Source organism: Dama dama, chromosome 23 (genome assembly GCF_033118175.1).
Source record: "Dama dama isolate Ldn47 chromosome 23, ASM3311817v1, whole genome shotgun sequence".
NCBI lineage: Eukaryota > Metazoa > Chordata > Mammalia > Artiodactyla > Cervidae > Dama > Dama dama.
The window spans coordinates 70,167,122-70,184,543 of record NC_083703.1 but is presented as its reverse complement, the minus strand read 5'-3'; the positions used below and the strand labels follow the sequence as shown (position 1 = coordinate 70,184,543).

The 17,422-nt window shown below is 41.1% G+C and overlaps 1 protein-coding gene across 4 annotated transcripts in view; it reads left to right on the top strand.

Moving 5' to 3' along the window:
* CHD6 (chromodomain helicase DNA binding protein 6) overlaps nt 1-17,422 on the top strand; it is a 193,015-nt gene that overhangs the window by 15,168 nt on the left and 160,425 nt on the right. Inside the window, exons 1-2 of one of the 4 annotated variants that reach the window (XM_061127306.1) lie at nt 12,704-12,719; nt 15,563-15,676. The exons of 2 other annotated variants lie outside the window; for them this stretch is intronic. The gene's annotated coding sequence lies outside the window, so the exon portion shown is untranslated. Of the gene's footprint in view, nt 1-12,703; nt 12,720-15,562; nt 15,677-17,422 lie in introns of those variants that run through there. One more of the 4 variants, XM_061127305.1, reaches the window with a different exon arrangement.

Here is a 17,422-nt window from a genome sequence, read left to right as displayed (position 1 = left end):
ATCTGTACTGTTTCTCATTAGCCCAGATAATTAAATTTGCCTTTAACTCTTGGTATTTGTATAAAACCAACTAGTGTTAATATACCCTTTAAAACAAAGACTCTACATAGAGTACCTAGATTCTTAAAGTATTCCTAAGGTTTACCTTCCCCAACAGCACATGAAAGGTAAACCCCCCAAATAATACCCAGATTCTGTTAATCTGTGTAGTGACTCAGGACTTTATTGCTGTGATATAGAAACAGACATGGTTTGTGCATGTGAAATAATTCCTCTTTGCCAAATAACTTTATCTGTGTGTAGGGATAGTATTTTAAGTGTTGTGAAGCATTTTCATGTCAAGCTTTCATACTCTGTTCTAATGGAGGGGAGTTGGAACATAAGGAAATTAAGAACTTTTAAAATATTTGACAGCATTGATACCCCTTGCCACTTTGTATTTTGAAAAATAGCAAACCTGCAGAAAGGAAGTTAGGAGAATTGTACCTTAACACCCATGTCCCCTCTACCTGGATTCACCAATGATTAATGTTTTGCCAAATTTGCTTTATATCTTTCTCCCTGTCTGTATGTGTGAAGTGTGAAAGTCGCTCAGTTGTGTCCGATTCTTTGCAATCCCTGGCCTGTAGCCCTCCAGGCTCCTCTGTCCATGGGATTCTCCAGGCAAGAATACGGGCTTGGGCTGCCGTTCCATTCTCCAGGGGATCTTCCCAACTTAGGAATCAAACCTGGGTCTCCTGCATTGCTGGCAGATTCTTTACTGTGTGAGCCACAGGGAAGCTGTATGTCTCATTCTTTCTAAAGCCATACCCTTTGAGAGTTTCTTGCAGATGTGGTGACACTTCACTCCTAGAGAAAGGGTGTATAACTATACTACCGTCATATCACTTGGGATACTTGACATAAAACCAGTATGTCGTCCATATTTAAATTTTACTGTTTCCTTGTTCTCTAGCTTTTTAATTTTTCCTGATCTAGTATTCTGTCAAGGATCATGCATTGTACCTTTCAGTGTGGATTAGTGTGATCTGGTAGTCACAGGGTTTCTGGAATGGAAATGAATACCCCCTTTAAAAGACATCATGGCCCTGCTTCCTATCCTTCTTACCTGTTCACCCCCTTCCATGGCCCCCATCTCTGGCTGGGAATGGACCTTCTTAGACTGATGGCAACATCCTGAAGTAGAACCTAGCACGCAGTGCCGACCTTCTTGTGCACATCGTCCTGCTGCTTGGAGGGGCTTTGTCCTGTGCAAAGAGTTGCTGTCCATTTTAGGGTTAAAGCTGTTCAGGTCGCCCAGGTACCTAAGAGAATGTGGTAGCACAGGGAACTATATTCAGTATCTTGTAATAACCTATAATGAAAAGAATCTGAAAAAGTATATATATATTTACACATACACACACACATATATATAACTGAGTTACTTTGTACACCTGAAGCTCACACAAGATTGTGAATTTCCTATGCTTTAAAAAATGGTAAAAGAAATTGAGAATGTGGTAGTGTTAATGAGACTTTGGGAAGAGCTTTGCATAGTTGTCTGTAAATCACCTGAAACATTAAGAGTTAGGAGTTGTCTTCTGAGGACATTTCTTGAGGACCGCTGATTATGATGACCTTGTCTTTATATAGTTCATATTAATTAATAGTTTTAATTTTTTGAGAAAACTGTTAAGGACCTCCCTACCCCCCCACCCACCCCCACTTTAAATATTCTATTGGCTGTGGCCTTTTGCCCCCTCACCCTTCTTGATTTACACTCCTTCCTGGGCAGACTTCTTTCTTGTTTTAGCTCTTGATGACCCTGGAATCTTTTTGTTTCCATCCCCATTCTCTTCTGAGCTCCAGACCCTGGTTTCCAACCACATAACTCTTTGCAGCCTCACCTGCATGTTCCACATGCAAAACGGAACTTGCTGTCTTTCTGTGTAAACCTAAGCATTGATTTGAATATGGGTGGGTGGGGGCGAGAGGGACATGGTATTTGACCAGGGGACTAAAAACACTAGGCTCAGGTCCCTAGCCAGCTCCTGCCCCCCCCAACACCTCTTCCTTCCCTAAGCCCGGTCCCCACATCGCGCCCCCCTCTTCCCAACATGCACACTTACTGGGAAAGAGGCAGTCAGAGGCAGAACTTTGCTCATAACATCGTTTCCGGCTGAGTGTGGAGTCTTGGAAGTTCAGTTCAGTTCAGTCGTCAGTCGTTAGACTTTATGAAATGGTTCTCAGTCTTTTTTTTTTTTCCATTATCACTCCCCCTAAGGAGCCTTTTTTAGACAGGTTATTTTTTTTTAGTATTATCCTCCCATCCATGAAGATTTAATACCACAAATAGGTAGTGTATCTGTTTATGTACTGTGTCTGCTTAATAACAAGTAAGGTATTTTAACCCCCAGAAACCAATTTTTGCCCCCTTGGGGTGGTACAGTCTCCTTGAGAATTCATGCTTTAAGCTAAGCTGGAGGCAGTCTGTAAAGTCTACAAACAGCACAAACCAAAGTGTCTGCTTGCCATCTCTCCTACCACAGAGAATTTACCTTAGGCTCACAGCTAATGGCTGAAACCAGAGTTTGGTCATCTTGTTGGGACCGTGGCTCATGGTAATAACGCTAGACTGTGCCCAGTGTACACGCAACTCTGTTATTCAGATGTTTTAATACTCAGTACTTACTCTTACTGCTTCTCATGTACTCTATTTTTACTCTGTATTCTTTTAAAAATAGTTTTATTGAGGTAATTTGCATACTGTAAAATTCACCTGTTTTCTATATATTTTTTTATTTTAAAAGAAATGCTGGTTGAGACCCACTGGTTGGCAACAGCCTGACACCCAGCCGGAAGAGCAATGCCAAGGCCTCGCTGGTCTAGAGACTACCCGTAGTCCACCAAAGAAGTGAGAAGAAAGTATTGACAGGGTCCTAACCCTGAACCCCTGGTTCTCACTGTAGTCATGGGACTTTGTTTTAATAAATATCCTTAGACTTGAACAAACTGGTCATTTTACTCCTTGGTAGGAGATGAATGCTGGAGAGCTCATGGGTGGCTCAAACAGCAAAGAATTTCCCGCAATGCAGGAGACCAGTATTCAGTCCCTGGGCTGGGAAGATCCCCTGGAGAAGGGAATGGCTACCCACTCCAGTATTCTTGCCTGGAGAATTCCATGGACAGAGGAGCCTGGTGGGCTACGGTCCATGGGATCACAAAGAGTTGGACATGACTGAATAACTAACACTTTCACAGGGGACGAATGCTGGAGAGCTCATGGCAGGAGCCGTGAGCTTTTCAAACCCACAGGTGAAAACTGCTGTGGTGGCAGCCAGAGGGTTTGCCTCGCCTGGAAGGTGAAACGGGCATCTTCATTCTGTAATTCGTGGTGCCCGCACACATACCCCTCCCCCCGCCAAAAGAAGGTGGGATGGGGACGTGGAGAGGGGAAGATTGGGTTTATCCATGAGAATACTGGAGAGAGCGACTGTAGCAGTCTATGTATTTGATTAATTTGCTGTCATTAATCTCTTAAAAGGGGATAAAGCACTGAGGAAATGAAATAGGAAACTACTGCATTTTCATTAGGAAAACAGAAGAGGTCTAAAAAATGAGGTCTGTTGGGGTGCATGCATGGTCAGAGGGAGGCTGTGCCTGTAGCCAGAAGGAATCATCTGTGCAGACAGGGAAATGAGTGATCGAAAGGTCTGGAGAGTAGATTCTGCCCCTGTTTACCTTTTTGTTTTTTGGTCATTCTGTGCAGCATGTGGGGATCTTAGTTCTTCCACCAAGGATCGAACCCATGCATCCTGCATTGGAAGGCTGGAGTCTTAACCTCTGGACCAGCAAGGAAGTCCCTGCCCCTGCTTGCTTTTGACCCCAGAGCCAGGCAGGGCAGGAATATGGTAGGAACAAAGAAAACTGGCAAAGAAAAAGGACTTCCCTGATAGCTCAGCTGGTAAAGAATCTGCCTGCAGTGCAATGCAGGAGACCTCGGTATGATTCCTGGGTTGGAAGGATCCCCTGGAGAAGGGATAGGCTACCCACCCCAATATTCTTGGGCTTCCCTTGTGGCTCAGCTGGTAAAGAATCCACCTGCAATGCGGGAGACCTGGGTTGGATCCCTGGGTTGGAAAGATCCCCTGGCAAAGGGAATGGCTGCCCACTCCAGTATTCTGGCCTGGAGAATTCCATGGGCATAGATATTCAGGAGCTTCCTGATAATTCAGTTGGTAAAGAATCCGCCTGCAATGCAGGAGACCCCGGTTCGATTCCTGGGTTGGGAAGATCCCCTGGAGAAGGGAAAGGCTACCCACTCCAGTATTCTGACCTGGAGAGTTCCATGGGCTGAATAGTCCATGGGGGCGCAAAGAATCGGACATGACTCAGCAACTTTCACTTTCAAAGAAAACTGAGAGCAGCAGAATAATTAGAGCAAATATTCGTGGAGTGCTTAACTGTATGCTGGGAACTAAACATTGTATATTCTCACTTTATATTTTATATTAATCATTTTATATTTAATCTTTTAAAACTGTAAGGTTGTAGATTATGTTAGTGCCCGCCTCCCCAACTCCCCATGTTATGATGAGGAAAACTGAGGTACAGGAAGATAAAGAATCTTGTTCAGAGTCGCTGAGTTATTTGTTGTTACATGTAATGTAGGACACTGGAGACCCGGCCTTGACTAGGTGAACCTGCGGCCTCTGGGACCACGTCTGCTGCTCCAGCCTTCTGAGGAGTACAGCTTACCTGGCAGATCCCGGGATCATCATTTAAGTCACTTAGTCTCCAGGTTGCTACCCTGAAGTTCACTGTTAGAGGCTGGTGACCACAACACTAAAAATAACATAGTCCTAGAGAATATTTATAGTTTTTTCACTCCCTCTTCTTGAGTACAGACTGTGCCTTATCTGGGAAATACCACTTATTTTAGGGCTCTCGAGTTGGGCATTTAAATGGTAGGGCTTGTTAAGTGGTAGTCATATTTCAAATTAGTTCTGTAGACATTTGCATGCTTCCTAAGTTCCATGTGATGTACCTGGTGCCAGGGTAACAAATGTTACCACAGGTCTGGTAGGGGAAATAGACACGAGCAATATTTAAATTGCAGTGAGACAAAATAAGTAGAACAGTCAAAGGACCATTAAGGCATATGGGAGATTGGGAGGAACTTCTCAGAAGAGTTAACATTTGAGTTGGGTTTTGATGGATGAATAGAAGTTAGCCTGGTAGGTAAATATTTGCAAAATAATTAAGTGAAAATTTCTAGAGAGATGGACAGAGGTTTCCTTCTGATATTATTTCCAGTGTGTTTATAGGTTCTTAATGATATAGTAGAAAGAGCTTCCAGTTGTAAAATCTCCCCCCTTTGCCCTAGTGTCCTGAAATGCCGTTTGGATCCTATGCCTCAGCAGTAGGGCAACTGGACGCCTAGGGATTATGCTGTGGGCCAGTTATAGGAGGGAAAAAACACTACCCATGTAACACCCACAGGTACACTGCAACTCTGGCCGTGTCCTACTTGTGTGAGGAGATGGGGATATTCCTTGTAGCTTAGCTGCAAGCTAAGACTTTTTTTTGGCTACACCGTGTGGCATGTGGGATCTTAGTTTCCTGACCAGGGATCGAGCCCACACTCCCTGTGCTGGAAGTGTGGAGTCTTAACCACTGGACCACCAGGAAGTCCAAAGATTGGGTTTTTGAAGTATAACGTGCATTCGGTGACGTGTGCAGATATCAGGGGTACTGCTCACTGGATTTTTACGTGTGTACATTCCTTTGTAGGGCTTCCCCTGTGGCTCACTGGGTAGAGAATCCGCCAGCAATGCAGGAGCCACAGGAGACACAGGTTCAATCCCTTGGTCAGGAAAATCCCCTGGAGAAGGGCATGGCACCCCATTCCCGTATTCTTGCCTGGGAAATCCCATGGACAGAGAAGCCTGGTGGGCTGCAGTCCATAGGGTTGCAAGGAGGCAGACATGACTAAAGCGACTGAGCACACACACTCGCATACAGAACGTCTCATTTTGTATCTGGTTTCTCTTACTCAGCTTTGTGATTGTGGGATTCATATGCTGGAGAGCACTGATAGCCCATCATACTGTCAGGAAGAGATCCAGAATAATCACATGTGGCTTACGCCATTGAGAGTTGGTATGGATTCATTGGTGGCCTTTGTTTATGCAGGTGGCATTTGCAAGTGCCACACACCAGGTGCTTTGCATGGGCCTGGCGAGCACAGATGAATAAGTTCTTCTGTCAAGGAGCTTTCTGTCTAGTGAAGGAGAAGGGGATACACACGCACATAATTACACATAATTAAAATGAAGATTTGGGAAACCTTTATGGTTTTTGCAATGACTTTTGAAAGACTTGCTTTATGGTTTTTGAAAGACTTTCTATTGGAGGTGAAATGTCTTGTCGTCAAAGGGTTAGAATTTTTCCAGGTGGTCAAGTTCAAGTGTGGAGATGTGAAGCATCATGGTATCTTTGGAAACTTGTGTTAGTAAGAAGGCCAAAAATACTACTTTGGGAAGAAATTTTGAGGAAAACCTTAGTGCGCAAGTTTGCCTTCTTAGTTGGAGCTGTGGGTGGGAGATGACCACTCTAGTGACCAGTTGTAAATGCATCATGGAGAAGGCAGAGAATGGAAGTCAAACTTGGTAACTGCTGTAGCCAAAGAAAAACTCCCTGCAGTGCTTTCCTGTTGATGTTGTGGAAGATTTTTTTGAGGTTAGATAAAACTATGGAGATGCTTATTATGAATGTGGTATTTTTTTTTAAAATAATTTAGATGACTTGAGATGTCCTGTAAGCCATCAAAAATTTCCTAAGGGAGAATGGATTTTGATGTAGCATCTCTCCCTTAGTCATGCGAATTTGTAGCAAAAAGTGTTCCCTGTTCTCTCAGTTTGCTGGTGCTACCATAACATACCACGGACTGGGTGGCTTACCCAGAGATGTATTTTCTCCTAATTCTGGAGGCTGGAAGTCCCAGGTCAGGGTGGCAGGTTTGGTTTCTCTTTGACTTGCAGTGCTCCTTCTCACCCTGCCCTCACCTAGTCTTCTCTCTGTGTTCTGTTTCCTGATCTCCCCCTAAAAGCACACCTGCCATATTGGGCTAGGGCCCACCCCAGAGACCCCTATTTTAACTTCTTTGCCTCTGTAAAGACTTGCTCTCCACATACTGTCACATTCTTAAGTACTGGGGATCAGGGCTTCAACCTGCAAGTTTTGGGGTGTGGGAGGACACAGTTCAGCTCATTTACACCCGTGTTTCAGAACCTGCCCTGACATTGTTGGGCTGTGTGAGGGCTGTCACCTGAGAAACGCAGGGGTCAGACTGCTGCAAGACAAGCAGGGAGCTGTGAGGTAGGCCAGAGTCTGCTCTGACCACTCTGGGGGCTGGGCTTGGTCTTAAAGCACCACCTCTGACTTCCTCATGACTTGTCTGTGCATACACAAACCTGTGAGTCTTCGGTGATGTGTCTAAACTTAAGACTAGTATTCTGTCAATTAATAGAGATTGAAAATAGGGACTAGGAATAAAATAATCCAAACTGTAAAAGCCAGGTGAACGTCATGAGAAAAGTGATGTCATAGCTCTGATAACTCTTAATAATCTGTTCCAGTGTTGAGCAAACCATATTCCTCTCCTGCCATTTCACCGTTTTGATTAGCTGAAGTTAAACAGCCTTGGCATTCTCCTTATCAGAACATTTGACCACCAAAGAGCTGTTCCTAAGTCAGATCACCTTAACCTTCCTCCTGCATGTGGGCGGAAAGTTGTTTTCTGTAGAAGGATTTTTATTTTGAATTTTCTGTTGTGATGGCCACTGAGAGGGGATTTTTCTTTTAAGGATGTGCTTTTAGATAGTCATCTCCTAAGCTTGTTTCAGTGGAGACAGAGAAATCTTGTTGGGATGAATTTTGCAGGGGCTGCTTTTGTTTCAGTCCACATTGGGATTCTTTGGTGCATATGAGGCTTATTATAGGTACCTGGGAGCTGGAAATCTGGTTTTCAGTGAAATAGTGTGCATTATTATGGTGTGTATTCCAGAGTTGCTATGCTAAGACCCATTTTCAGAATTAGAACTTTAAAGCTTCTAGGCTGTGAAGAGAACTCATGCAGAGTTGAATGAGATGTGTTAGCTCACATCATATTGTGTGTATGTGCTCAGTCGTGTCTGACTCTTTGCAACCCCATGGACTGTAGCCTGCTAGGCTCCTCTGTCCAAGGGATTTCCCAGACAAGAATACTGGAGTGAGTTGCCGTTTCCTCCTCCAGCGGATCTTTCTGACCCAGGGATCGAACCCTCTTCTCCTGCATCGCCAGGCAGATTCTTTACCACTGAGCCACCTGGGAAGCCATCACATCATATTAAACCCAGCCTAATGTGAAGCAGGGGATTTGAGAATGTCATGGCATGCCCAGGCGTGTTCATGTTGCATCCCTGTTACTGCCAACATAGTTCTGTTGCGTTTTCTATTCTGCTTAGCTGTGGGCTGATTGACCATGAGTTTAATTTTTGCCAGTATGGTGTGGGTCACAGTGAGCATTTAAAAATCTTTGAACAGCATTCAAAGGTATTGTGCATTGTGACTCTAATTTCTGCTTATAAGAATATAATACTCATGTTCTCTTTGACTTGCTTGGCTGTTTACTGATGAATGAGGTTTTTTTTTTTGTTTTTTTTTAACAGACATTACTGAGTTACTGTTAATTCTTTTACAGGGAGTAAATTCATTGTTTAGAATGGGTCAGAGTTCCAAAGTATACCCAGAATTTTACTTACTTTTTGAAGAAACAAAACTCTTGCAAACCTGTTGAAAACAAAATTCAACTGAAGGAATTTTAAAGATCTTATTAACTTTATTAGATGATTCATGAATTGGGCAGCGTCCCATCCAGCAAACAGAAGGGAGCTCTAAAGAGCCATGTCAGATGAAAGATTTATATGCAGAAGGGAATGGGATGAAGAAGTTACTTGCAAAGCGTGGATTATTTGTGGCAAGGTCACCTTCCTTTAGGGGACTGCAGAAGTCTGTCAAGCAGATTACCTCACTAGTGCTGACCAGGTAACTACAGATTGACTGGTTTAAGATTCCTCTCCTGGGAGAAGTTGAAACTGTAAATTAGGTATTAAGTTGCTATTTGGTGACCTGGACTTAGCACAAGTGACTCCATTTTGGTTTGGTTGTGTCTTTCTTTAAATAAAAAAACCTTTCTCTGTTTAGTCAACAATATTTCCTGTACCTTCAACAAATCAAATGTCTTAATTTTCCACATTTGTCTATTTTGTTTCCTACCATTTTGTTCTTCTGTACTCTTAGATTTGACTCTACTGACTTTTTTTTTTTGGTCCGTGATTTTTTTTCTCTTTTACAAATTAGGTAGGTAATGCTATTCTTGAAAAGTGTTTTTTAGCCACAAAGGTGCTAACAGTACTCATTTACTTTGGCTGTTGGGAGCCTGCGACTGTTGGACCCACAGCAGACTGATTTGAGATTCAGAGTAACGTGGTAGAGTGGTGTGTTTTATCGGAACCTTCCATCTTTAGAAATCCTTGAGCATTTGCTGCCGTATTTTCTAGATATGTCTCCTGACTTTTAAAGCCCCCTCACCCTTTTAAAATTAGAAGTATTTCAACAAAACAATTCAGATGATATCCTACCTCTTAAGAGGAGGGGGAGGAGATAGGGTCTATAGGTAACATTGCATTGGGGGGTGGATGCTCCCTGTGTTTTGTATCTCTGAGTCTTTGACCCCAATTCTTCAGTTCTTTGCAGTAGTATTTTACATTCGTTCTCTTGCCATAACCTCACGGTGGATGGAATTGTGTCCCTGTCCCTTGACTTTGGGCTTGGCTCTCTGACTTGCTTTAGGTCAGGGGGACGTTAGTACACATGATGGGAGGAGTCTGCACTGTGCTTGTACTGGTGGGCTTGTGTCCTTTCGTGCCTTTGTCGTCACTGTGAGAAGACCCCTGAGTCGCTGCAGCCTCTTCAGCTTGGGCCTCGGAGTGCGACCATAGAGCAGAGCCCCCGCAGCTTATCTGCAGCTTAAGGCAGAGCCAGCGCAGCTCAGACACCTGAGGGAAAATTAAATGCTCATGCCAGTGAGATCTTGTGGCTTGCTGTTGTACACATTATTGTGGCAATAGATGACTAATACGGTCATCCTGCTGCATCCAGGACAGGCAGGCTTTCTTGGGTGGTCTCTCTTCCTACCTGGCCATTTACAGGATTCTCAGTTGGCTGCTCACCCTTTTCTTTCCACCCGGTGTTTTCCTCATTCTTCTTTATTGTTCTCCTCTACCTTATAGCTTCTACTTACTTGTATGTTATGTTGTCTCCTAACTTTTCCACGTCCAGAGCCCTTTATGACTCCTCTAGTTTCTCTTAAACTCATGACTTCTCAGCGCCCACTCGTGTTGCCTATGCCTTATTCGACACCTTCCATTTCAGATTTCTGAGAGACAGTCAACTTTGCCTGGCAGGTTTTTTCCCACCCCAGAAATGTCATGTCCTCACTTGTTGGCCTGTTTGGTCATTGACTAGTGTTAGGTTAGGGGCCCACCTCTGATCCAGTTCAGTGTGTCAGGGATGTGTTGGGAAGAGGGACATGTCTTGAAATACATGAGTGCCTAATATTGCCTTGCTTAATAGAGGCTGTGAATGTGTGGAAATCGCAGTGATAAGACAGGTCTCCTACATAGGGTTGTACGTCATCTGGGGGTTTTAGTGACTATTCAAGCTTTTCTGTTCCTGGACTCATCACTTCCCCAGAGGGGAAGCTTTTAACTTGTCTTTTGCAAGTTTAAAATGTTCTGAGGCTGCATTCTGGTTTTAAGTTTCCTACTTCTAAGATAACCAGCCTTACAGCATGAGGTCTCAGGATGAACCTCTTTCAAGGAAAAATGTGAGAGAAGAGACCATCTACTGGAAGGAATGCTACTTGGCAAAACCTTCCAAAGAGTTGAGAAGAAAATAAGTTGGCGTGTTCTAAAGTTCTAGGCTCTTTAGAAAGTTCCATAGCTTTTCTGTGTAGGGGAAGAGATTGATCAAATTAAAGCTGGTTTATAGCATTTAAAAGGTTGTGCTTTTAATTTCGATTTATCTCTTAAGTATTTATGTTTTGGGATACTCTTAAAATGATACTTTAAAAATGTTAATTTACAGTAATTCCTTGCTAGTATATAGAAATACAGTTGGCTTTTGTATTCCTATGATCTTAGCAAACCAAGTCACTGATTTTAGAAATATTATTCTAGATTCTTTAGGATTTACTGTATTAATAGTTATGTTGAGTGCAAGTAAAGACAGTTGTATTTCTTCCTGTTTAATCTGTATTCTTACTATTTCTTTTTCTTGTCTTATTGCACTGGCTAGCACCCCGGTATGATGTTGACGTGATATGATGATAAGATTAGACACTCTTGGCTTGTTCCTGAGTTTAGGGAAAAATTATGCAGTCTCATGAATGGTAAGTTTTTCAGCAGTGCTTTTTATCAGATTGAGGAAGTTTGCTTTTATTTCTAGTTTCTGGAGAGTTTTCATCACAAGTGAATGTTGGATTTTGTTAGATAGTTGTATCTGCTGAGATGATCATGTGGGTTTTTTCTTTAGTCGGTCGATACTGTGAATTACATTAATTGATTTTTGATGTTGAATGCCTCTTGCATACCTAGGGTAAATCCCACTTGGTCTTGATGTATTACCCTTTTCATATATTGCCATGTTCAACATGATAGTATTCTGTTAAAGATTTTAGTGTCTTTGTTTTGATCTTTGTCTTAAATGTGTGGCTTCTTATATTGCTGTTGCAGGACTTGTCAGCTTTATGCTGGCCGACATTAGATTGAAGTGTTCCCTCTTCTGTTTTCATTAGTTTTATTGCTAAAACGTGCTGACTATCATCTGTTAAAACAGGGTTGCCCCAAACCTTCAATTTGTCAAAAATGTAGTGTCTGTAAAGCACATAAAATGAAGTACAATAACTATTTGGTGAGATTCTCCACTGAAGCTACCTGGGCCTGGAGTTTTCTTTGTTGAAAGGTTATTATCTACAAATTTGCCGTCTTTAATAGATGAAGGGCTGTTCAGGTTCTTTTGTTTAAGTGAGCTTGTCTAGTTTGTGTCTTTTGAGGAACTCATACATTCATCTAAGCTGTCCAAATTTAGAGGCACATTCTACCTTCACATAATATTATACTATTTCACATTTCACATGCAGTATAAGATGCTAACAATACAGTATGCTTCTAGTTTTTCCCTTCTATCCTATGTGATTATTGGTGTCATACATTTTCCTTTTAGATATTTTATAAATTCCACAATATACTGTTACTATTTTTGCTTTAGATTGTTCTTTTGGAATAATTAATAATTTGTGGAAAAGAGTTTTTATACTTACATTTTGATAATTTCTGGAACTATTTTGTGTGGATCTTCATTTTTTGTCTGGTTATCATATGCCTTTTACTTGAAGGACTTCTTTACCTTTTCTTGTAGGGCACGTGTGCTGACATTGAATTACCTCATCTTTTGTTTGTCTGAAAAGCCATTATTTTGCCTCTATTTTTGAAAGATATTTTTGCTGACTAGAATTCTGGGTCATGAAGTCTTTTTTTCTTTCTTTCTTCCCCTTTTCAGTGGTTAAGAGGTGCCACACCATTATCTTCTGGATTGCAAGTAGTGTGCTGAATTTTTTCCCCCCCCCTCAGAAGGTAATGTCTTTTTTCTTCCAGCTGTGTTTCAGATTTTCTCTTTAACTTTGATTTTTAGCAATTAAACTGTGAAGTGTCCAGGTATGTGTTCTGTGTTGTATTTATTTGTTTACTTGTTTATATTCATTCTGTAGGGTTTTCTCAGCTTCTTAGATCTATGGTTTGATGACTTTATTTTTGGAAAATCTCAAGCCATTTTTTTTTTTCAATTGTTATTTCTGCCTGTTTCCCCCGCTCCAGTTACATGCCTGTGGTATCATTTGATCATATCTCACAGCACTTGGATGTTCTGTCTGTTGTGTCCTCCCTACCCCCCACCCCTTTTGTGTTTTAGTTTAGGTGATCTGTAGTGATCTGTCTTGAAGTTCTTTGATTCCTTCCTTGATTTTATTGAGTGTTTGGTGGGCTCGTCAAAGGAACTTTTCATCTCTGATACCATTACAAAACATTTCTCTTTGGCTCTTTCTTACATGTTCTAGCTTTCTATTGAAATTTGCCATCTATTCATGCATATGGTCTACTAAATTGTTTAACATGTTAAGCATTGGGTTTTTTTTTTATAGTTTTAAAAGTTCATTTATTTATTTATTTATTGGCTGCTCTGGGTCTTCATTGCTGCACACGGGCTTTCTCTAGTTGTGGCAAGCAAGGGCTGCTCTTGAGTTGCCGTGAGAGGTCTTCTCATCGCAGTGGCTTCTCTTGTGTGAAGTGTGGGCTCTAGAGTGAGTGGACTTCAGTAGTTTGGTGCATGGGCTTAGTTGCCCCTTGGCATGTGTAATCTCCCCACACTGGGGATCGAACCCATGTTCCCTGCATTGGCAGGTGAATTCTTAATCACTGTACCACATTATAACTGTCTTAAGCACTGTTGTTTTAAATTCCCTATCTGGGTCATCTCTCAGTCTGATTGATTCTCTTTATAGCTTTGTCTCCATTTCACTTCCACTTTGCTTTTTTTGTATGCCTTGTAATTTTTTATCAACTGCTGGACTTCGTTATAGAAAAGTAGAGACTGAGTTGGACATTAAATATTGATGTCGAGATTACTGTTGCTTTAGGAGTAGGTTTTGGGGGGGAGGAAAAATGTCACATTTGTGTATACAGAATATTCAGTACCTGTTAAAGGCCTGGGAACATAATTTTCTTTGTTCAGTTGTAAAATTTTACATTTCTCTAACTTGCTTTTCTTTTTTATAGCATTCCTAAGAGTCACCTTATCAGAACTTAACCCTTATGGTTGCTTTTTCCTTTCTTTCCACTCCCACTGGACCCAAAACTCTTCCTTCGTTCTGTTGGCATGAACATCAGATACGTTAGCAAATTTGGCTTCTCTCGCTGGACTAAAGTAGGTAGTGTCTTATTCATATATTTGGATCTCTGTGATCTTTTTTCTTATATATATAATCTTTTAGCTGCACTTTGAAAGTGAAGTCACTCAGTCGTGTCCAACTCTCTGTGACCCCATGGACTATATAGCTTACCAGGCTTCTCCATCCATGGGATTTTCCAGGCAAGAGTACTGGAATGGGTTGCCATTTCCTTCTCCAGGGGATCTTCCCGACCCAGGGATCGAGCCTAGGTCTCCCGCATTGCAGGCAGATGGTTTACCGTCTGAGCCACCATGGAAACACATGCACACATCCCCAGTATTCTTGCCTGGGGAATCCCCATGCACAGAGGAGTCTGGTGGGCTGTAGTCCACGGGATTGCAAGGAGTTGGATACGACTGAGCGACTCAGCAGGGCACATGCATGTATGTACACACACACACACACACATGGGCGCACTGTGTTACGTTGAATTGAGATTATGAAATAATTTTTATTCCTTAGCCACAAATCCACACTGCTGCTCCCACTCATGGCCCCCACCAGTTAGTGGGAATATTGTCTCTGATTTTCCACAGTCAACTGTGATGTATCTAAAAAATGCATTGAGGTGAAAAGTGAGGTCTAGAATGGTTGAATTTATGAAAAGGTAGCTCTTTCTTTATATTTTCTTTTCTAGTTTTATATGTGTATTTTGCCTCCCTACCTTGGCAGTGTGATTTTGAGAGGAAATAACTGTCTTCTGCTTCTCCTCTGGTATCTTGTTAGTAGGCACCACAATGATGAGCACATAGTAGATGCTCCACAAATCATTGAAAATTTCTGAGACTTAATGATACTAATGAATTTTGGAGTGAGTTGCCAGTAGCTTTTCTTTTTCTGTTTATCCCAAAAGACTTTGAGTAATGGCAAGGATGATATTATTCCATTCCTTACCGGCTCTGTTTTCTTTGGCAAGTTGCTTAACATCCTGTGTTTTGGTTTCTTTATCTATACAATGGGAATAATAACAGTACCTAACTCATAAGATTATGATGATGACTCAGAAAAATAATGTAGTAAATGTTGCTTGCTGCATTCTAGTTCCTCAGTTATTATTAACAGTGCATGTGAGAAGGGCAAGTTTGTAACAGTAAGGTTTTAGATGCTAAGGTCTTTCAGTAGGAAGGCGTTTACTATCTGAAAACCATCTATCTGAGGATGGATAAATATAACTACTTCTGTATTAAATAAGGAAGTAACCTTTACTCAGAATATTAACAACAGAACGGGAACAGAGCTAATTAATTTCTACCTGGTTGGCAGTAATGCAGTGTTGGATGTTTGCTGTATTCCCAGGGGCATAGTGATCAATACAGAAATAGATTTTCCAGATCAGCCTTCCCTAGGACCAAAGGTACTTCATCTTACAGATCATTGTTAGTTACAGTTGACCCTTGAACAACATGGGTTTCAACCTCACAGGTCCACTTACATGCGAATTTTTTTTTTTTTTTTACTGAATATGTACTACAGTACTACGATCCATGGGTGCAGAACCTTGGATATGGAAGGTCGACTGTAAAGTTATACATAATTTTCGACTGCACATGGAGCAGCAACACCCCTCACCCCCCACATTGTTCAGAGGTAAACTGCATGTTTTAAACCTATATTCATCCTACCTCTAGGCATCATTTATTGTTGTTTATTTTTACAGTCTCTTCCTTTTTACCACTGTTATTGACCAAATCATGTTCAATAGAGAAATAAAGCCCAGAGAGAATTATGGAAAGGGGCGATAGCCTGATGAGAGTTATTAAAAATTTTTGGCAGACAGCTCTTAGGAAAATATTGTGAAAACTGGTCAGGTGCAATTTTCTAGATTCACTGTTTTATTTAGCTAACAAGAAGGGGGATGGAACACACGGTTACAGATAAAAGAGAATTCTCCTTTGCATAGCTTTGCTGCTTATATTACTGAACCCCTTTATTAAATTAGTGGTTTTGATATTTGAACAGTACACTCTCCTCTCAATGCAGTACACTACCATTATATGCGGAATAATGATAATTATTCATATACTTTTTTAAGTTTTGGAAGGAAATAGGTGATATATTTGACCTGCAAATCTGTGGCATAATCAAGTTTTAACTGCTGTGATACTGAGTATAAGGTGATAATAGCATAGCATGAACTACCTTAGGAGCAATGGGAATGGATGAGGGATTGAAATGAGGGAAGTTTATTTAACTTCTTTTTTTTTAACAACAGCGGGATTTTTTATTATACTAAAGAGTATCTCTTCAGCTTGTACAAAAATATTTACTTTATATGAATGTTGGAAAAAACTGGAAAGTGCAGATAAACTGCTGAAGACTTAGAGATAGAGATATGCCATTAAAAAACACATATCTTGGTAGTCAGTTTCCTCAAATAACTTTTCTCAGGGTAAAGAGGCGTGAAGAGTTCAGCTTGGTATCAGCACATCCTGTCCGCACCTTGGTAATGGTACATGGCCTGATGGAAAGCACACCTCCAGAGGAATGTTGTAGAGAGGATTCCTGCTGACAAGTGAAAGCTGCCCGGAGTCTCTCACATACAGTCTTCAGAGGCCACTACTGTCAGCTTTTTTCGTGTTTGTTTTATATAAAGGCTTTCTGCAGTTTTTCATGCCTTGTGGATGGTGGCCAAACTTAGGTTTGGTTATGAATTCCTGTCTCTTCTTTCCCTTAACCTTAAAAAAGTTTTTATTATAGGAAATTTCGAACGTACACATAACTAGAGAGAATAGTACAGTGAATCCTCATGCCATTCTTGTTTTATGTGTCCCTTCTCACTTTCTTTTTGACCTAGAGTATTTTGAGGAAAGTCCTGACATCCTGTCCTTTCACCTATAAATATTGTAGTGTGTGTATCTGTTGGATAGAAAAGTGCATTATCATACACATTAACACATTCCCTATAACCTAATTCCTTAATTTACCTGATTCTGTATCTCTTCCCTCGATTTTTCTCAAAAATGGCTCTTTTACAATTAACTCTTTGAATCAGGTCCAGATAAGGTCCACCTAGTGCATTTGATTGATGCATATTTTTAATTTCTTTTAATCTAAAATAAATCTCTTTTGTTGTTGTTGTAACTGTTATGCCATTTTTTTGTGGAAGAACTAGGTTGATCCCTTTCCCCACATTATGGAGTTTGCTGACTGTATCTTTGTATCATATAACATGTTACTCTTTTTCCATATTACCTGTAAGTTGGTAATTTAGATTTGGAGGCTTAACAATTTTGGTAATCATTCAGATTTTTTTATTATTATTATTCATAGGTAGTATATCGTGCTTCCTGTTTACATTTGGAAAGCTGTTTGATTTTCCTACTGTGTATTCCT